Source organism: Sturnus vulgaris, chromosome 1, assembly GCF_052056855.1.
Source record: "Sturnus vulgaris isolate bStuVul1 chromosome 1, bStuVul1.hap1, whole genome shotgun sequence".
NCBI lineage: Eukaryota > Metazoa > Chordata > Aves > Passeriformes > Sturnidae > Sturnus > Sturnus vulgaris.
Window position 1 is genome coordinate 7,888,898 of NC_142243.1, and position 20,450 is coordinate 7,909,347.

Consider the following 20,450-nt stretch of genomic DNA (forward strand, 5'->3'; position numbering starts at 1 on the left):
GCCATGATGAGACTCCCCTTAAATGAGAATCAGATCCAACATCAGGTTCTCGCATCTGTGAGAGCCAGCCTGCTGTCCCATTGATGACAGCATAGACCTCAGGCTCAGATTCCATCATATTTGGGAACAACAGAAAAAAACCCCACAGTTTCGACTTTAAAACCTTTGTTGGAATTTTTTGATCCAGTGATTTTTTCCGACTTTTATTTTGTGCACTCAAAATGTGTTTTTTCATTCTCCTAATTGGATCCAAGTAATCAAGAGGTTGCAGCATTGCAAAATTTTTAAGACCAAAAATACCCCCAACCCTCTAAGGACCATTCTCATCATCTTTAACTGAAATGCTGCAGTCCAGCACCTGCAAACATCTGAATGTGATCAAAGTGATACACTCACTGAATCTGTAAGAAAGACAATGTGAGGTGAGAGAACCTGCCCTTCTCTGTGTGGCATATGAACTTACCCTGCTCCAGGTAATTTCTTACCCAAACCCTAAACTAGCAGACTGAGTCAGAGTTTGAAGTGATTATCCAACTTTAGAGTGCTCATCATAGTGATGTCTTTTCTTGCTCACGTATTTCTGTTGCTAATTGTAGCCCCAATTATTCTCTCTCATCCCATAGGGGAATAAACCAGCAAAGCAGTTGACCTACTAGTACATACACCCGGGAGGACCTTTCCCACTCAGGGTCTCCTCTAGTTTGGGATTTGGAGGGGACACTCAGCTCCCTGCAGATGTTAACTGCTCCCCAGGGCTCTCTCCTTGCAGCTTGCCAGCTGAGGGAGTTACATTCCTCACGTCGGTAGGTGCAGGATTCATCCCATGTGAAGGACAACTGTCACTTTATTAAATAGTGACATCAATGATCGTCTGCCTGGCAAGAGCTGTGCCTCGGTTCACAGCTCTGCACTCAGAAACCAGAGCATCTCCTGATCGGGGAGACCACTTTTTATAACCTCATCCCACACGGTTTTGCAGGCAGTAATACATCCCAGTGAGACTATTAGACAAATAAGGTCTTAAAATCTTATCTCAGATCTTGCTCAGATGCGAGATTTTTGTAATCATAAATGCTAAAAATACCACTCACATGTAAGAGCAATAACTGCAAGCAGGATCCAGGCTTGCCTGAAATTGCTGCAGTCCAGGCAATTCATAGTTAATACATAACTCTCTTGACAAACAGCTCAGATGACAACATACCTATAATTATAGTTATATCTGATCATGTCGCCTGGGGAAAAAGGAAGGTGATACTGCAAACACAGAGGGGCTGCATCCTACTCTCTATCTCCCAGCCAGTGCTCCAGACTCCCTTGGACCTCTCCAGGAATTACTGTTGGCTAGTCAGCCCTGGGAAGGGATCTGTTAGGGATGCTGTGTGCTCACCTGTGCCTCCCTAATTTTGGGAGCTGAGTGGTACCCATTTAGCGTGATGCTGGCAAATTAGAGCAGCCTGAGAACACAGGCAGGTAATAGAAGCAGGGTAGGCTTGAGCTTGTTTCTTCTGTCCCTGGGAGGTTTGCAGGGCTGGCAGATGGGAAACCAAGCACTGACACTGTTGTTACTGCTGGCACGGTGTCACTTGTGTGCCAGCTCCCCAGGGTGGGGACTGGCTACCGTGGCTGTGCAAGGGACAGAAAGGCCAGTGCAATGACAAGGGGGATGGAGAGAGGCCACAGGGCTGGGGAGGCAGAGGGGTTTGTGTCCTCCATCCTCAGGGTTCATCCTGCCAAGAGCCACCTTCCTGTGGAGCTGCCACATCAGCATCAGCCTGGGCCACCTCTTGGCTTGCCAACAGAAGTAATGCCCTTTGTACCCAGTCTTCAGTTTGGCAATCTCTTTGCACCCTATGTGCATCCTAAATATGAGAAAACCTTGACATGACTGACTCAGCTGGGTGGGTTTCTGCCTGTCCATTTTTTTTTCTCCAGGATGAGCATTTATCTCCATTGCATGCCCACTTTTTCAGGATGACCACTGTCTCTGGCACGGAGTGAGCACTGCTATCCTCTGTTTACACTGCTAGCAGAGAGACAAGGCTGTCCTTTTCCTTGAATTTGCTGTAAGCACTCACTGGATTCCCAGGACTAATATTTCCAGGATGAATATTCTTATATGATTTTGCAGCCTTCTTCTTTTTGGCTGAGACAGCAATGTTCCCTAATGTGTAAATTTTCCTGTTTTTTCCCTATGCATAAACCTTAAACTCTATCAATAACTAATTGTTTCATGTGTCTCAGACAAAGTGTAATCAACAGAGAGAATGGTGGGGAAGTGTGAAATGACAGAGTGACATTCTATGCTTAAATAAGCAAACTACACCCAAATCAAACAATGGCTTGGAAATGTTTCCATAATAAGGGTGCATAAATTACCTCTATTACTTGGAAAGCTCTTACTTGCATCTTACCAGCCACATTTGTAGTATTCACAAGAGCTGATACACTCCGATCATGATAGACATGCCTCTGTTACAGTAATTATAAAATGCTTTGTGAAAATATCATTGTGTCTACAGAGCTACTGAAGTTGTACTGTCTCCTTGGTGTTTGTTTATTGCCTCTGTGAATTTAAAAAATATCATTAAAAAGAGCAAGAAGAAATACCTTTGGAAGGAGATAGACCACTTTTTGATATTTATTCTCGGCAAGGGAATAAAAGAAATTGTGTCTTAGATTGTGCCAATATGTGATATTCACCATCTGGATAATGTAAAGGGGGTGTGATTCCTTGAAAAACGATGGACAATAATTCCAGATTGGATGGAAACATTTTAAGAGGATAAACTGATGGTTTCTTGTGTAAGATCTCAATCACAGGTGCATATGTCCATACATACAAGAAGGGCTGGGAGAAAGGAGATTTTGTGTGAGAGAGACAAAGCCACCCAGGGCTGGTGCTGCAGGTGCTACCTCTGGCTCCACACAACCCCTCTGGACCCCATGGAGGCAAGAAAATCACTCCTTGCTCTTGCTCTATCTCACAGTTTGAAAAGGGATTGCTAGTCTGTGCTTCTTTTATTTTTGGCATCCTACAACTTGAAAAATAGCAACTTCTATTTTTTTCTTTAAAGGAAAATCCTGTACAGTTTAAGCAAAAGCAGATCCCTTACAATTATTTATTCAGCCTATATATCTCATCATTTAATTTATTTTTCCCCTTCAAATATTTTGTTTTAGTTGAATACATCTAATGATCTAAAGCTATAAGTAGTCAAAATTCTTTTAGGGAATCATGGAAAATAATTATACTAATAAATGAAAAAGAAAACACAGTAATAAAAGAGATATGATTTGCTTTAATTTTGTGGCTGCATTCATCATTACACCAAGGCAATATAAAATATCTGACCTGAACATGATTTTGGTCCTTATTACAATCGCTGGATTCATTAAAAAGACCATGTTAACTTTATTTTAATAGTGTAGGATCTTGGAATAGAAGTATTTTTAAAATTAAAATCAGTCAACATAAGTAAAAGCCTTGAACAAATCTGAAAAGCCTTAAAGGATTGTTCTGAATTGATTTTAACACACAGTGTAAGAGGAAAATGTACTTATACACTGCTACTTTTATTAGAAAAATGTATGTGGAGGAAGTCTGGAGAGAAATTGTCCAAAAGCAGTGAAGTGCAAAGTGTGAAATATTAGATATACTCATAAAAAAAAAAAAAGAAATTGCCCAGTTTTAACAAGCCAAGAGGGTCTGAATGCATGAACACCATCAGCTGTATTTCAAATTAACCATAGCAAGTCCTACCACGTACCTGGAAAACCTGATCCAAACGCTAAGATTTTGTATGTTAATTTATACTGCAGAGTTCTTAACATCTGACATCGGCTGTAACATTACAAGTTGTGCTATGACTTTATTAAGGGATGATTTCCAAAGCCCTAAAGAATACTTATTATGTTGTAATATATATTTCTGAAGAGGATTAGGTCTTTGATGCTAAAACCTAGACGTTTTAAAAGCGAGTTTACTGAAATGAAAAAGATTACATATGTTCCTTTGTGTTGCACCAGGTAGAGCTTTTCCACCTTCATTTCAACTTCGTTTCACAAACCTCAGTGGTATCACAACCGAGAAATGCATTTAAAATCCCTCAGAGTTTCATTACTGAAATGGGATATTCTAGAAAAGGACCTGGGGCTTGTGCTGAACCACAAACTGAATAGGTAACAATGGGAAAAAAACTGGAAAAATACAAAAAGCCCAGGATACATCCCTTCCTGCAATGTGTTAATGTTAATATCAGACTGAGCAGCAGCTGGATTTCAAGGGCTGTGTCTGATTTTGGATGCCAGTCTTTTAAAAGAATTGAAAAAGTTGAATGAAGAGCAAGAACAACGAAAAAGTTTAGAAAAACCTGACCTGTGAGAAAAGACTGATGAAACTGGGTTTGTTTAATTTAGGAAACAGAGGACGGGTAATGGTTTTCCAGGATGTAAAAGGTTGTTGCAGAGAAAAACACCATCAGTTGTTCTCCAGATCCACTGGGGGTAGAACGAGAAATAATCAGCTTAATTTGCAGAAAAAAAAATGTAGGTTAGATATTAGCTAAAATGTCAAACTATAAAGAGAGTTAAGCACTGGGAGAGGTTACCTGGGAGTACTGTAAAAAATCTGGCACTGGAGGCTTTTGAGGCTGGGTCAGAGGAGCAGTGGGGGATGCTCCAGGTGCAGGACCTGCCTCAGGCATGGGACACAGCAGGTCCACGTCCTTCAGGGTGCACCAACACTGCAGCACTGCATGCTTGCCTCCACAGAAACAGAACCTTTTGACTTCACTGCTGAAATGTCTGGTCAGGTTGGGATTTTCAGACCAAGGGCATGTTGTAATTTTGTTTGAAAGACTCTTTCTTTTGGCATTCTCCCCTCAATTCATTGACATTTCAGCTCTCAGGTCAGTCCCTATTTTAATAGATATATTTATGTATATGTGTAGATATATAAATCTAGCTTTTAATAGGAAAACGGAATTATTTCCTTCTGCAAAAGCAGAAAGCTTCTTTTTTCCCCCCCTTCCCTGCAACTCTGGCCAGTCTCATCTCCAATACATGTTCCTCAGAGCCCAGAAGCCAAATCAAACTTGCCTTTCCCTGTGGGATGGCTCATAAATCTCTTGGCCCTCAGCACTGAAGTATACTGTATCCCCAAGGTCACTTCATGAGGAGATACTGGATATTGGTTGATACTGCCTTTCTCCTGCAGGGAAAATTCAACTTTCTGTTATTATGGTAAAATTCATTTGCTCAGAAAAGAACTTTCTCAGACACCCATTTGAAACAGTGTCATGAGTATGAGTCCCTTTACAAGATCCAGAGCACTGAAAACCCCACCACACCTGGGGTTTTACAGCAAAAATGAATGAAATCTTGGTTTTTCTAAGGAAAGGAAAGGGAAAGGAAAGGGAAAGGAAAGGAAAGGAAAGGGAAAGGAAAGGAAAGGAAAGGAAAGGAAAGGAAAGGAAAGGAAAGGAAAGGAAAGGAAAGGAAAGGAAAGGAAAGGAAAGGAAAGGAAAGGAAAGGAAAGGAAAGGAAAGGAAAGGAAAGGAAAGGAAAGGAAAGGAAAGGAAAGGAAAGGAAAGGAAAGGAAAGGAAAGGAAAGGAAAGGAAAGGAAAGGAAAGGAAAGGAAAGGAAAGGAAAGGAAAGGAAAGGAAAGGAAAGGAAAGGAAAGGGTTTTTCTTTTTGAGAATCTGTAAACAAATGTAAATCATGCATGGGCAAAAAAAGCATTCATTAACGTACACCACAAAGGCATTAAGCACAGGTATTAATAAGAGACTATAAGAAATCTGGAATGAGACATACTTTTAGCCTGACCCTACAGACAGGAGCTGCCATGCTCTTTTTTCCCTCTTTGCTGTGATCCTGCTCACTCCCACACCGGGGTTTGCACGGAGTCCTGTGTCCTTCCATGTGCACTCCCACCCTCCCTGCTTGTGGGCAATGCAGCTGGGGAAGGGTCTGGAGCACAGGTCTGATGAGGAGTGGCTCAGGGAGCTGGGGGTGTTCAGCCTGGAGAAAAGGAGACTTAGGAGTGACCTTACCATTCTCTACAAGCACCTGAAAGGAGGGTGTAACCAGGTGGGAGTCAGTTTCTACTCCCAAATAACACGTGATGGGACAAAAAACAGTCTCAAGTTAGAGCAGGGAAGGTTTAGGCTGGATAGGAAAAATTTCTTCACTGAAAGGGTTGTCAAGCATTGGCACAGGCAGTCGAGTGCAGTGGTGAAGCCCCCATCTTTGGAGGTATTTATAAAAACACGTAGATGTGGCACTTGGGGACATGGATTAGTGGCAGACTTGGTGGTACTGGGATAATGGTTGGACTCAATGACCTCAGGAGTTTCTTCCAAGCTAAATCAATCTATGATTCTATTGTTCTATGGGTGGTTGCAATGAGCACCAGCCTTTGTGCATGTCTGGTGCAGGAGTGGGAGACTCAGTGGGAGAGATCCTCATGAGATCATAGCCAATGGCTTAGGACAGGAGATCCACTGAATCTGTATTTTCTATTAAACTGGGTAAGATATAGAAAGTCAAGAAGAAGCTCTTCTTAGCCAGGGATAGGTTTGGTGAGGCTCCTTTTGGGGGATGCAGCTGCTGGTTGCAGATCCACCAGTGCAGGCTCAGCCTCTCACCCTGTATTGTCACCAGGAACAAATGTCTTTGTCTCTATCAGGGCTGCTGGAAACCTGTGCAAATCTTAAATGTATTTTAAATTTATGAGATGAAAAAAAAGGAGGGGGATGTGAATGGAGCACATTTGCACAGTAGCTCAACTTGAGAAGAAGTGTGTAAATCTGTACTCTTTTCATCCAGCTCTGTTCTCTTCTCAAAGAAAATCCCCAGTGAAATACTATTCAGAAAAAGAGTCACTTTCAAACATGGAAATGACAGTGCTTTTAAAGCAGCATCTACATGCCCTAAATCCAGAGAAACCTAAAAGACACATCATGAATCTGTGCTCAAGCACTGATGTCCTGATACCTTTAGACATGGAATAAAACTGCATGTGATGGAAAAGTTGCTTGCCAGGCTCTGTGTGATGAACAGACCTTGACTGTATCCTGGGCATTAAACCAAACACTTCTCTTGCACAGTAAAAAAGAGCATAGATCTGCAAGAATTGAAACAAACACCCACAGGTGCTACTGGGAGAAAGGGCACTGTGTTTAAGTGAGGTGTTACCACCCCACAGCCAGGTGACCTCAAGGCACTCAAACACTCACAGATCCCTCACCAGGACAGGGGAGCTTTTAGGATTTTTACAAGATATTTTCCCTTTGCTACTACATTTAAATTGTGTGTTTAAAATTTCTGTTTATAAGGTTCATCAAAGGATGATTTAGGATATTAGAAAGGTTTTAGAAAGGAACATCCCTGTTTGCTCCAATAGCAGAACTGCATCCTATCACTTTGTTTTATTGGTCCCTGATGTTGGCAATATTTGCAAAATTTCTGTAACAGATATTCTTCCACTGTAACAAAGAGCTCTTATCATGACCCTTTCTTACTTAGTATTTCTCCCCAACAAATTCTTTTTCTATAGAAAGAGAGTTAAAATAGGCTTCTCTTACTCTGCAAACCTTTTTATCAACTCCCAGAGACTCTTCCATTTACCTGGGCTCCCTGGCCTCTGACTCCTCCTCCACTTCCTGTTCTGCACCTTCTGTGAAGAATTCTTTCTCCAATTTTTCCCACCTTGACAAATACACTCGCATATACCTCTGGGGGAAAAGAAAATAAGAGAAAGAAGAAAAAGAAAAAAAAAAGAAATAGGAAAATTCAGACATGCACAAGAACGCAAATTTCCAGATTTTCAGTTGTGTTGATACTAGAACTGCAAAGGTTTTTGCTTTCCATCCCTCTATCCTCAGCCTTTCCTCCCCTGAGCATCCATCTGTCCTGTTGCTTCCATAGTGCCTCTACCGTTCTCATTTCATCTTTTTCTTTGACTTGCTGTAACCCAGAGCTTCCACCCATCTCTCCATGGTAGCTCACAGGCTGATCAGACACAAAGGGAAAGGCTGGAGTGCCCAGCCTGTGTCTCTTCTGCCCCTTTCCTTCCCTGGGCTGGAGGTGGAGCAGGTGCTGCACTCAAGGGGGGTCCACCAAGCCATGACGTGGGTTTCAATCTCCTTTCCCTGGGGTATTCATTGACACCTGATATAGCACCCCAAACCTCAGCTCAAATATTTGATTTTTTTCTTCTTTCTTCTCTTTTCTGCTCCCGTCTCTCCATGCACGCCTCAAGTGAGTCTGGCAGCCACGAATTGCTGCAGCCACTCTGCTGCATGCCCACTCCTTCACCAGATGCTGATGCTGTGGGCCATGAACATCTCCAATTTGGTGTTGAAACAAGGAAGAAATGGTGAAATACAGCCTCAGCTTTGCCATCACACACCCCAGCTTGTGGGGATAAGCACCTTCTGGCGTGAGCTCTGCGTCTGTATTATTCTGCCGTTTCATAACTCAATCCTGCCAGCCTCTGAACTATTTTTATTGCTCTCCTCTGAATAATTTTCAATCTGTCACTATCTTTCAGGTAATATGGTGCCCATAATTAAATACTGCAGGCGCTACCGCACCAGAGCCATATGCAGACGGACTATTACCTCCTTGTGCTGTGATGTCTTCAGCCCCAAATCAAATTGGCCTTTTTTTGCTGCCATATCTCAAGGCAAACTCATGTCTAATTTACTCCACGCTATCATCTCTAGATCTCTCACAGCATTATGGCTTCTCGGGTTTTTATCGCTGATTGAATATCTGGGGTTTAGATTATTTTTCCACAAATGTCGTAACTTCTATTTTCTATGTTGAATCTCATTTTATTCTCCACTCGTTTTTCCTGCCTTTTCAGATTCCTTTACATTATTTTTGCTTTCATATTTGGGATTTTCCAATCCACCCAGCTTAGTTCAGTTTGCATATTACGTCCACAAAACATTCACTCCTTCCTTTAGATCAGTGAAAGAGTTGGTGAACAAGCTCCCCGTTCAGAGACTCATTTCAGCACGTGCTTAAAACCTTTAGGAGCCAACAGTGCTCAGGTATGGGATGAAGCACCTGTTGGAACACATTGGTTTGGTAATAGGGAGAGCACCCCTCATATTTGATGTGCAGCAGGTTTCTACAGTAGGGTGAGGTGAGGGAGGGACAGGTGACGTGGGGCAAAGGATGCAGCGAATGTCACTGGTGAAGCAAACCCATCCCGGGCTGCCAGGTGCACCCTCACACCCTCACCTGCATGGCCAGGCCTGTATTAGGGCTCTGCCCTGTTGAGATGCCACCAGAGGCTGCCCCAGATCAGCTCATGGCCATTCCTATGTCCTTTCTGCTGAGAGACATTCGAAGCCACGTCAATCTGAATTAATGTTGGGAGTGAGACGCTGGGTGACAGCAGTGACTGTTTTATTAAAATCCAAGGACCCAACTGAACACTCCTGAACTGTGCTCACATGAATAATCCCACGTATTTTGAGCATCAGACTTGAATTCATAAATTTTCTATTTCTATAAAAAGGAACCCAGTGTTTGGTGGTCAAAATTTGCCTTATGTAAATCTATGCTGTTTCTTTTCTCTGTTAACCTCTAAGTTCCCAATCCCACCAAAGTCAATGGAAAGATGCCCTTTGGCTCTCAATATCTTCAGATCTGGCTGCAAGGATTTATCCACCTGGAGAAAAATATCTGGAATATCTATAGTGAAATAAAATAATTCCCAACATCCAAAATACATTATTTGGATAATCTCATCTAAAGTAAAAAACATTTGTTTCTGGAAAACTCCACTCAGAAAAGATGTTGATTATTTGGAAACAAAGCCTCATTATTTGGGGATAATGACCACATGAGGAGGTGCTTCAGACTAGCTATTTCTTGATCTGACTCTTTATTTTTCAGGGATGCAGGGTGGTGGGTGGTAACAAAGTGGCTTATTTTGGTCAAATTCCCTATAAAGACAAGCTCAAAGTGATGTTTGTTTTATTATGTTTGTTTCTTTACTTGAATTAGTACAGCAGATCTGTTATCCTTTCTAGAAAAACAGGACCATCTTTCTTCTGGCATCACAACATTTTCCTCCTAATTTTCTTACAGCTCTTCAGTTTTTCATTAAGAGAAGCAAATAAAGTGGCAGTGCTTTAGGAAATTTGTTAATTTCCTTAGTGGTGAAGAAATCCAGGTTAGGTACTTTACATACGTGGCTACATTATGTAGAATCAGACTGAATTGCCTTTTCCATTCTGCTTGTCCTTAAGAAATTCCATTTCAGATCGTGTAGATATTTGGGTAAAGAGTTTTGTTGTAGGATTACTTTGGAGGCTTCCACCCCCTGGCCCAGGGAAGAGGAACACAGACTCTGACCTCTCCTCAGATGAACTCACTTGGCCTCAGGTTGGAGGAGCAAATGCTCATAGTGAACAACTTGGTATCAACATGCACCTCACAAATAGTTTTCATAAAACACCATGTAAGGGTATTTAATAACCAACATCTCAGAAAGCTCTAATACCCTTCCAGACAGTCCACGACCAAAAAGCAGGAAAAAATTGAGCAGGTAATTTGCTATTTGTTTTCCCACTGTTTTTACCTCTGCTTGCTTATTTATTTTACTAAATTTTCTGACCTTCCTACAAAAATTACATCAATTAATTTAATTCTTAGTAAGAATAATTTATTTTTTAAACGTTCATCAGTCCAGCCATTTTTTTATTCACCCTTAATTTAATCCCCTTCTATTTAATTAATGGGCCTGCTGCCTCTCTAGAATGTATTTTCCCTTTGATATACATTTTAAAACCCTTTAAAAGTTCTTCGGTTAGCTCTAAATTCTTTTTCCCCCCTTATCCTTATTATTTCCCCTATAATCCCTAAATGAATTTGAGTATGCTTGTTTGATTCCTTCCCCTGCCCCCTCTTGCTTTCTAATTTTGACTACAGCTTTTTTCTTTTTTTTTTCTTTTTTTTTTTTTTAATTAAAAAAATTAAAGCCTCAGATCTTTACACAGTCCCTTATGAAGCCACATTGGCCGCTTCTTTTTCTCTCTGTTCTTCATTTTGAGAGGAGCAGGAGTCTCTTGCAGCTTAATTATGGTTTCTTGCAGGAGTCCCCCTGCTTCCCCTCGCACTGGTGGCTGTACAGTATTCCTCCTCCTCCTCCTCTTTTCCCTCCTCCTCCTCCTCTGCAGACTTTTGTTAAATACAGTATGCACAGCGCATACCAACCTTTTAGATCTACCAGATTTCTCCCTCATTGGTATAAAAATATACCTGCCTAAAGGTTTACACCCATGCAGGTTTTTTCCTGTCCTTTGCCTTCTTTCTGGAATTAAATCCACTTCTAGAAGGACCAGAGGATGCTGCTCCTTTTTCTTAGCTTCAGCGTCTATTTTTAAAAAATTGTTTTCCAGCAACTGCATCTTCGAGGTCACAGTTGATCCATGGCCAATGTTTTGGCACATTTCATACATTTCAGCTAAATACTGGGGCTGAAACGAGGGCCAGATTCTGTGCTGGGGTAAATCTCTGCAGCCTTTTACTGCCTTAGACCTGCTTTCTGCAGGCAGCAGATGCAGCTCAAAGTTCCTCAAGACACTTGGGAGCGATTTCAAAGCCCTTCTAATTTTCCTGATAATATTGGCACTCCTGGGTGCTGGTTTCCTGGTAGCTTAATTTTTTTTCTATATATATAAACCTGCCAATGTTGATAGCTTGAGTTTCTGGAATCAACTCTCAGTCCTCATGAAGCTATTTTAATTAGAATGGGAGGGCTCTGTTAACTAAAAGTGGAAGAAATATTGATATGAGGATGCTCTGAAATGTGCTCAGCCTAGCGAGCATCTTGTAACTGCTTGTGAACGCTGAACTATAAGACAATTTGGACAGAGTTGGGGGTGGGTGACTTTTCCCCCTCCTTTTAAAAATCTTTTTTCCACTCGTTTTTCCTTCCTTTCTTTTTTCCCCGACCTCTTTTTTTTTTTTTTCCTCCCCTCCCTTTCCCCCCATCATCTACTATTACCACCTAAAATCTTTTGTTCTCACATCTGTAAAATACCACATTCCCAGCCACCCTTTCCACAGCATGCACGGAAACCCAGAAGGTTTGCAGGATCTCCCCTCACCGCTGAGCCCACATTCGGTGCCTTACAGTCCTGTCTTATTTGTTTACATCCACTTGGGTTTAGTTCCTCGCTCTTTCTCCCTGCAGAGCCTTGCCCCCCGGTTCCCTCTGAGCTGCCTTTGATGCCAGCGGATCCTGGGTGGTTGGATGGTTGATTATCCAGGATAGGCGCGGCTGAGCCGGGCTGAGCGCGTTTCTCTTGTCCTGACAATTGTCCCGGCTGCTGGCCGCTCCCCGCTCGGATGCTCGGATGCTCGGATGCTCGGATGCTCGGATGGGTTTTCCCCCAGCGCTGCCCGCACGGTCTCTGTTGGCTCTCCCGCTCCTCCTGGGCTCAGCCACATCCCCACACGGCTCTGCTTCGCCTCCCCTTCAGGGACACTTCACCTCTTCAGCAGATTTTTGGCCATTTGGGGTTGGGTTTTTTGCCATCTTCTGCCGAGGCTGGGCTTTTTTTCTCAGAGTGAGCGTTGTTGTGCAGGCTGCCCCAATATTGATTCCCAGTCCTCCCGGACTCTTATTTTATTTCATTCAATGTTGGCACCATATGGCAGCTATGGCAACTGAATATATAACCCTATTCAGTTTCTGACTCCAGTCTGGTCTGTTAAAGGGCTTCGTGTTCTGGTCTGGAGGAAAAAAAAAGTGATTCCTATAGCACATAGTGGTAGAGAAGTTCAGATAACACTGCTCCCTTTAGAGTTCCCCTTTTCTGATACAGCAAACAAAAAAACAGAACACAGATCTATTTTACAGGGTTTCAAACAGGGCAAAGATATATGCAATTGAAAGAGTAACAGGTTAATTTGAATTAATAACACAGTTAATAGCATATATAAAATCACAATGTCTGTAGGGTCCACGAGCATCATATTTGTGGTTATTTTTGTTTCACTGTATTTGCAGAGAAAGCTGCAACCCACTGCTTCTCAGGAAGCCAACTGCTAATAAAGAACCTAGCTAATAAAGGGCAGAAATAAATGTCTGAGGGAAATATTTAAAAGCATGCCACTGACTTAGGGACATGTGTCAGTTGGGACACATCATTTATTTAGGCATTTTCAGAAATTGCAAGTGGAGCACACACTCTCTCACATGAGTAGTTTTACTTGTGCACTGCCTTTGAATTCAAGTTAAGGTTACTCATGTGCATAACTCTCCTCAGGACTGGGCCCTACGGCTGTTTCTTCCTCCTGAAAAGATACTGAGGGAACTAATTTTTCTGATGATTAATCTCCAACGCTGCACCTGCAGTGCCTGCTTTCACTTGAATGAGAAGAGATTGATTTATCTAGCTATCTTTCTGTCTGTCTCATTATCCATCTCCCGTAGCATCATGGTACCTCAGAAAATGATGACGAACTTATCTTCCCAACAGCTGTATGGGGCAGGACAGAATTATCTCCACTCACCAGATGGGGAGATCAAGGTGGGAATCAGCAAAGTGACATGCCTGAGGCCATGTAAGAAGTTCGTGTCAGAGCCAGGCAGTGCAGAGAGCTTCCTGGACTCCCAGACCCATGCCATAATTCCAGTGCCATCCAACTGTTTTTTAGATCCCCAGCAAAGAATTAACAAATCTTGCTGCTTGAGCCCAGCTCCACTTCATGGTGGAGAAACACTCGCTGTGGTCCAGCACTGCTGATATCCTGCACTGCTGCTTGAGCAGAGAGCTGCAAAACACACGTGCCCTGGCAAAGGGAGCTGCAGGGGGATAGAAGAAAGGAGCAGCTTTTCCTGTGCTTTGAGAACACTATCAAAGTTAGGATAAAAAGTAGAGATTTGAGGTTCCTCCTGTGATCCCTGTGGTGCAGGACTCCTGCTGGCAGGAGCAGCAGTGGGGAAGGTGAGCATGGGGGGGCTGGTTATGGGGAGCCCAGTGACCAGTGTGGCATGGGCAGAGCAGGGTTGGCATCTCCTTTGGGTGGGTGAGTGTGTGAGGGGCCAGCTGGGTGTTCCCACCACTTGGATCAATGGCAAACCAGTGCTGGCCATGCTGTGTGGAGAGAGAGCCCTTGTGCCACCTCTCTTGACACAAAGTTTTTGCATGAATATTTCAATGTTTGTGGGTGTGATGCTCTGCCAGTCCTGAGGGCTTTTCACACAGACATGCAAGTCCATCCACCTTCCAAGGTGAACCAACAGAAAGCAGCATGTGGTACACCTGGGGGAACCTGTGCTTTTTGTCTGACTCCAAATAACAGCTCGAATGCAGGCTCCTCTTAGGTGTGACTCAGTCCCTGACCATCCCTGGTGCTTCCCATCCTACTCTGTGAGTCCCAGCCAGCTGGAGTGCAGATCTGACCTGCTCCTGACAGGAGCTGACTCCATGGTGATGCCACCAGGAGTGTGCCATGAGAGAGGTCATCTGACAAACTCTCAGGTACCCCTCGGTAAGAGGAGGTGACATTTTCGCAGATATTGGTGAAGGCAGACATCAGCCAGAGTGCTGAGCCCAGAGCAGGGACATTGAAGTTTCTGGCTTGCCAAGATGAACTCCTACAGCTAAAAGCAAAATAGCATAAAATGACATTCCAAAAGCACTGGTTTTAACTAACTTTTATCCTGTCCCAGTGCCCAGCAGCATCTCTTGTGGGCTTACTGCTCCCACTCTACCACTGTCCATGGGGATTCTTTCTTTTTCTGAATGAGGCAGAGAGATGGGACTTCTAGTTGCTTTAGAAAGTGTGGTTTATTTTTTTTATCTTCTACAGAAAACATGAGTTCTTGTTACATGTATTGAGAACATGGCTAGAAGTCACAAGACTTATGGTAACAAGATTTTTTAAGGATTTATTAACCAATAAAACACCGTCAACAAAGATATTTGTTTCTAATCCAATAGTAAGAAATTTCGTCTAATTAGTGTGACCTTTCTTAGCCAATCCTGTTCTGATGCACAAACCTCTTCTAAGACTTTTTGTCACCTTTACACCTATTTTATTTTTTCTATATATTAAACTCTATAGCTAAACTTTTCTCAACATGTCTCTGCTTTAAGCTTTAAATCTACATTCTTGCTTCTAGCACCTAAGCTTGGAAGCTTTTCCCAAGGCCACAAGTCAAATCTTGTGTTCTTTTCTCTTTTATTTACAGGCCCAATGTTTTGAGAATTCCTTACATTTTGAATTCCAGCATCTCCTACCTCCAGCACCAGGACACTGCGGTGCCCACCAGGTGATGGTGGTGGCACTGTGATGCCTGTGATGTCCTGGCCAGGTGCCAGTGAGGCTGCTGGGGACACAGAGCCCACAGCACAGCCAGGTCCCAGGGGAGATCTCTGCTGAAGGCACTAACTTTTCCAGGCATGTCAGCTCCATTACTTTCAACAGTGCTACAAGCACGGAGGACCTCACCTTTCTTTTTTCTTAATGTGTGTCTTAATGTGCAGTCGATGGGGATGGTTATCCTGTCAGGGGCCTGGGGTGAGCGGGGCCTGATGGGCCCTGGCAGCCAGCAATGGTTCTTCGCACACCGCTTTGTAGTGTGCACCCAAGAATTACAAGCCTGGGCCCAACACAAATAAATAATTAAACACTTTTCCTGGGGCAAGAAAATGAAGACTTGGAGCTGTGGCAAGAATGAATAAGTGTGAGACCTCTAGACCTGCAGCGTGTGACTGACAGTGGGTTTCTTGCAGCCATCACATCAAAGACTCTGGGAAACCGCTGTGCTGGGAGAGGAGAGGAGAGGAGAGGAGAGGAGAGGAGAGGAGAGGAGAGGAGAGGAGAGGAGAGGAGAGGAGAGGAGAGGAGAGGAGAGGAGAGGAGAGGAGAGGAGAGGAGAGGAGAGGAGAGGAGAGGAGAGGAGAGGAGAGGAGAGGAGAGGAGAGGAGAGGAGAGGAGAGGAGAGGAGAGGAGAGGAGAGGAGAGGAGAGGAGAGGGAGGCCCCTCCAGAGGGGGGGAACCCAGCAGGCCAGGTGGGGGCTGTAAAGCAGCCCATGGCGCTCGGAAAATTGGGAAAATTTTACAGGAAAATTTGCTATTCTTCAGGTAGCACCATCAGTTCTAGCAAGGAGTGAAGAGGAGGGTAAAGGCCTTCCTCTCCCCAGCCTCAAAAGTGGAGAGTGGCTGCATGTGACAAACCAGACGCAGCCCAAGGGAGAAGCAAATTGTCACCTCTGTCCCCACAAAACTCCTGGCTCCCTCCAGAGCAGGCTCTCCTCCCATCTCCCACCTTCCATCTGCTTTTCCTGTCCTGCTCTTCTCAGGACTCAGGGCTCCCTCATCTCCTCAGAAACATTGGTACAAGCCTTAAGAAAGGAAGGAGCTCTAATCTCCGGTGCTAAAGATCCTCCCATCATGTAGGATGCCATGCTGGGGATGCCTGGAACTACCCCTTGATACCTGGGGCTCTCGAGAGGTGTGCTGGGAAAATGGGTCAGCATAAAAGCCATCCTTTTATGGACCATACTCGGGATGCTCCTAAATGTATTTCCAATATATAAAACAGTGTGGGGATGGTTTGGCATGGGCAGCAAGAAGGCTTTACACACACCTCTGTGCTCAGCTTTCTCCCACAGAGGGAAGGAGCCAAAATTAGATTCCCCAAAAATTCATCCATTTCATCAGCCAGGCTTTTCTGAGGCCAGCTGGAGTCTCTGTAGAGTCTCTCCATTTTGGAGCATGTCACCTTTGGGATGAGGTCTGAATGTTGCAGCAGGTTGATATAGCACAAAACACTGCCAGGGCATCACTCAGGTCTGCACATTCACCACCAGCTCTATCACAGGCTGTTGTAAAACAGACATCTGGTATCCCTGTTTGAGTTTGCATTTTGGCCTCAATCTTTTCAATAAACTGAGTTTCTCCTCTTCTCTAAGTTACTTTAAACTTAGCATTTATTTAATTTCCTTCAGGGATACTGATTTCTGTTTGATTTTGCAAATATATTTTCTCACCTTTGAGGGGAAAAGAATGCAGCCCAGTGTTTCCTGCATCCCACAGCAGTGATTACAGTACCACTTGCACTTACTGTTTGGGGGAAGGACTCTCAACATCTTCTTAGTTTCGAACAACTTTGCTAGTTTGTTCAGTTGTTTTTATTAAAAATTCCTCTAAAAGGTAATTAAAAAAAAATAGCAGTAGTACTTAATTTTGCCTGGTACATGTAAATGTCTCTGCTCCTGTCCTAAGCTGGTTTGGGTTTTCCTCCTTCCAGTTCCTGGTACCCCTTGTGCCTTGTGCAGTCCTACTCTAACTCCTGATCCACACTAGATCTTTTCTCTCTCTTGTCTTTATTCTCCTGTTTCCTCACTCCTTCGGTTTTATTCAGCTTTCCTGACTCCACCTCAGCTTTTCTCTTCTTTTCCACAGCCTGGCTCCTCCCCAGGGTTCCCCTTCTGCTTCTCCCTAGGATTTTGGAGCCTGTGCTGGGGAAGACACAAGCACTCAGAAGGACACAACTGATTTGGAAAATCATAAAACTATTTTTTTTCAGATCTTTCTCCTCTATAGGAGGACAAAGATGAAAAACACAACAAAAAAACATAACCTGTGTTTTCTAGATATAATTCATTCATGATTCAAGATGTGATCCTGAACAAGAGCTGCTAGAAATGGTATCTGGTGATGAAAAGACTGTTCTAGGTCTGCAAACTTGCAGACAAATGGAAAGATGTTTCTGTTGATATGGACAATGTCCATGCAGTGAAAAAAAATCTGCTGATTTGTTCTTAACTTGTGCAAGAAAAACTCAAAATATTAGATGACTTGCCTTGATTTGTTATAGAATTTTTATATGGCGATCTCAGCTCTCTGTGTTTCTATACAACCCAGCTTTTCCAAGAATCACCCATTCTTAAAAAGTCTAAGACAACTCCTATATTCTGTCTGAGCACCTTTTAGAACTGCCTTCAGGTAGTAGATAACAACGAAAAAGTCTTTTGAAATAGAAAAGCTTAGATTTTTTGAGGTGTGCTTTAGATGAACTCTCTGTGTCCCATGGAGGTTCATTAATTTCTGCTATCCAGATTTTAAAAATTTAAAGTATGGCAAAGAGTAACACTTCTGTGGAAGAAACAGCTGTAGTCAGAAATATTATTTGGACATTAGTCAATAAGAAAAACTTCCCTGTAATCATGTCAAGATGTTGAGTTCATTTCTCCTTTGGGAACATCAAGAGTAAGTTCAGTCAAATCCCTGCAATTTTCCTGGTATTAAATAAGTCTCATCAAGAAGAGAATGAAGCACTTCAAACTTTTTGGCAAGTGCTACATCACAAAGCAAGCCTAAACCCCTCCCAGTGTCTGTGGAACTGGAAGAGAGTACATACTACCTGAAAGGTGTTCTGGATACCTTCTGGAGATGTTCCCACAAACATCATCCAAACAGGACCTCCCATACAAACCTGTGGCTTATACACAGTCTAAAATCCTGAAAGCATTGCTGTAAATGGGAACACATTGTGGGGATTTGAAGAGAATCTCAGAACACTGCTGGTGGCTCCAGCCCACATTCTGTATGCAAAATTCTGGCTATATCCAAGGTACCACAAAACTTCAGCTACATGCTTTTCTTCCTTGAGTCATCCTGTAAATAAATGACCAGAAGGACAGGTTGTACAATCACTCCTTCCTTACAGCTTGTGGGAACTGGAAGTGTCTGGACAATAATTCATCTTGGATGTGGCTCTGAACAACCTGGTCTAGTGGATGGTGCCTCTGCCCATGGCAGAGGGTGGGAACTGGATGATCTTTAAGGTCCCTTCCAACCCAACCCAATCCATTCCATAATTCTGTGGTAATTTTCCCTGTGTGTTTCATGTGCTTAGAAGTCACCCTTCCTAATTCCTTGCACAGTCAAGACAAGGTCTTGATCTCCATGGGGCAGGTGCAGCATTTTCCATGCAGACACCAACTCACTGCTGAGACCTCTGATAAGGAAGCGGAACCTACCTGCCCTCCTGAATGCAGCCATGACAAATCAGCTTCCAGTCAAGGTAAACTAATATTTTATTAAAAACTGTTGTCACACAGAACTAAAACCCAAAGCTGTGAAGTATAAAAGAGGCTTTCAAGCAATCTTCCCTTGAACTGAGGCAGCTTAAGTCTTGTTGCCATTGATGAAGCGCATCAAGAAATCATTTGAAGGGCTCAAAGGTTAAGAATCTGTGTTTTCATCTGCACAGAAAGGTGAAAGATCAGATGGCTGACTTCAGCTATTTGTGTTTTGTCTTTTTATCATCATCTGCAAATGAATCAAGGAGCTGTTCATTCAGTTTCATGAGGGCAGGGCTTTCTTTCCTAGACATATCAGGGTCTTTATGGGCGTTTACAAGCTTTTCAGGAGAGATGTAAGACCCTTCCCAAAGAGAAACAGCCAGAGGTTGTGACAATCTTTGTTATTTCCATCACTGTATTGCTTCAGGAGCCCCCTGAAATTAGACAGCCCATGACGTTAAGTTTTGTACCAATATGAAACAAGAAACATGAGCTCTGTCCTTACTATTTGGAGAAGGAAAACAGGTGGAATCAAATAAGCAGATTGGACAGGAGGATGGAGGAACATCTCCCATGATGGAGACTTTGCAAAGTCAGTCAGAGGTGAGTGACTGCTCGTGCCTACACTGCATCCCACCTGGTGTCCACTAAGGAGAGAGCAGCTCTCTCTTACTCCATTTGTGGGTACTCCAAGGCTCTCCTCTGGTACTTTTTAAACCCTCCACAGTGCATTCATTCTGGTCAGAATGAACATGGGTGACAGAATCCCCACTGAGAAGTAGTCTTAACCTACAAAGATTCTTCTTATCATGGAGAGAAGATATCTGTTCCTTTCTAAGTATCTCACTGTCCTATTCCTTAGAGGTTCTGTGTGGGAAAGGGCTGCAGGCAGATAGACATTCATCCCTTTTTCGAATCTAGGACACAGCAGACAGGAGGCTTTCCTGAGAACTTAAGGACTGACTGTACAGGAGAAGAATGAACATGGTGCAAATGTGAGGGTCACTCATTTTGGGAGGATGAGGTAATCTGAAAACAGGAAATTCCCTGTGCACTATGCTATGCTATCACACCAGAAAGCCTCACTACCACAACCTGCCTTAGTTCACGCCTTTCCAAATGTTCTCACTGCCCTCAAGTGTCCCCAGCACAAGTGTGGCTCAGCCCAGAATGACCTTGGCTGTCATCCTTCCATGTGCTGCCATATGAAACACAACTCAGCCTCAGAAAACACCAAGCATCTCGAAATTCCTTTTGTGATCTTACCCAGTCATGTAAAGTTAAGTCTTTGAAAGTCAAAGCAAAATTACCCTGAGAAAACCAACCTCACATATTCCCATAATTCCTGGGATTCAGGCTGTGCCATCACCAGA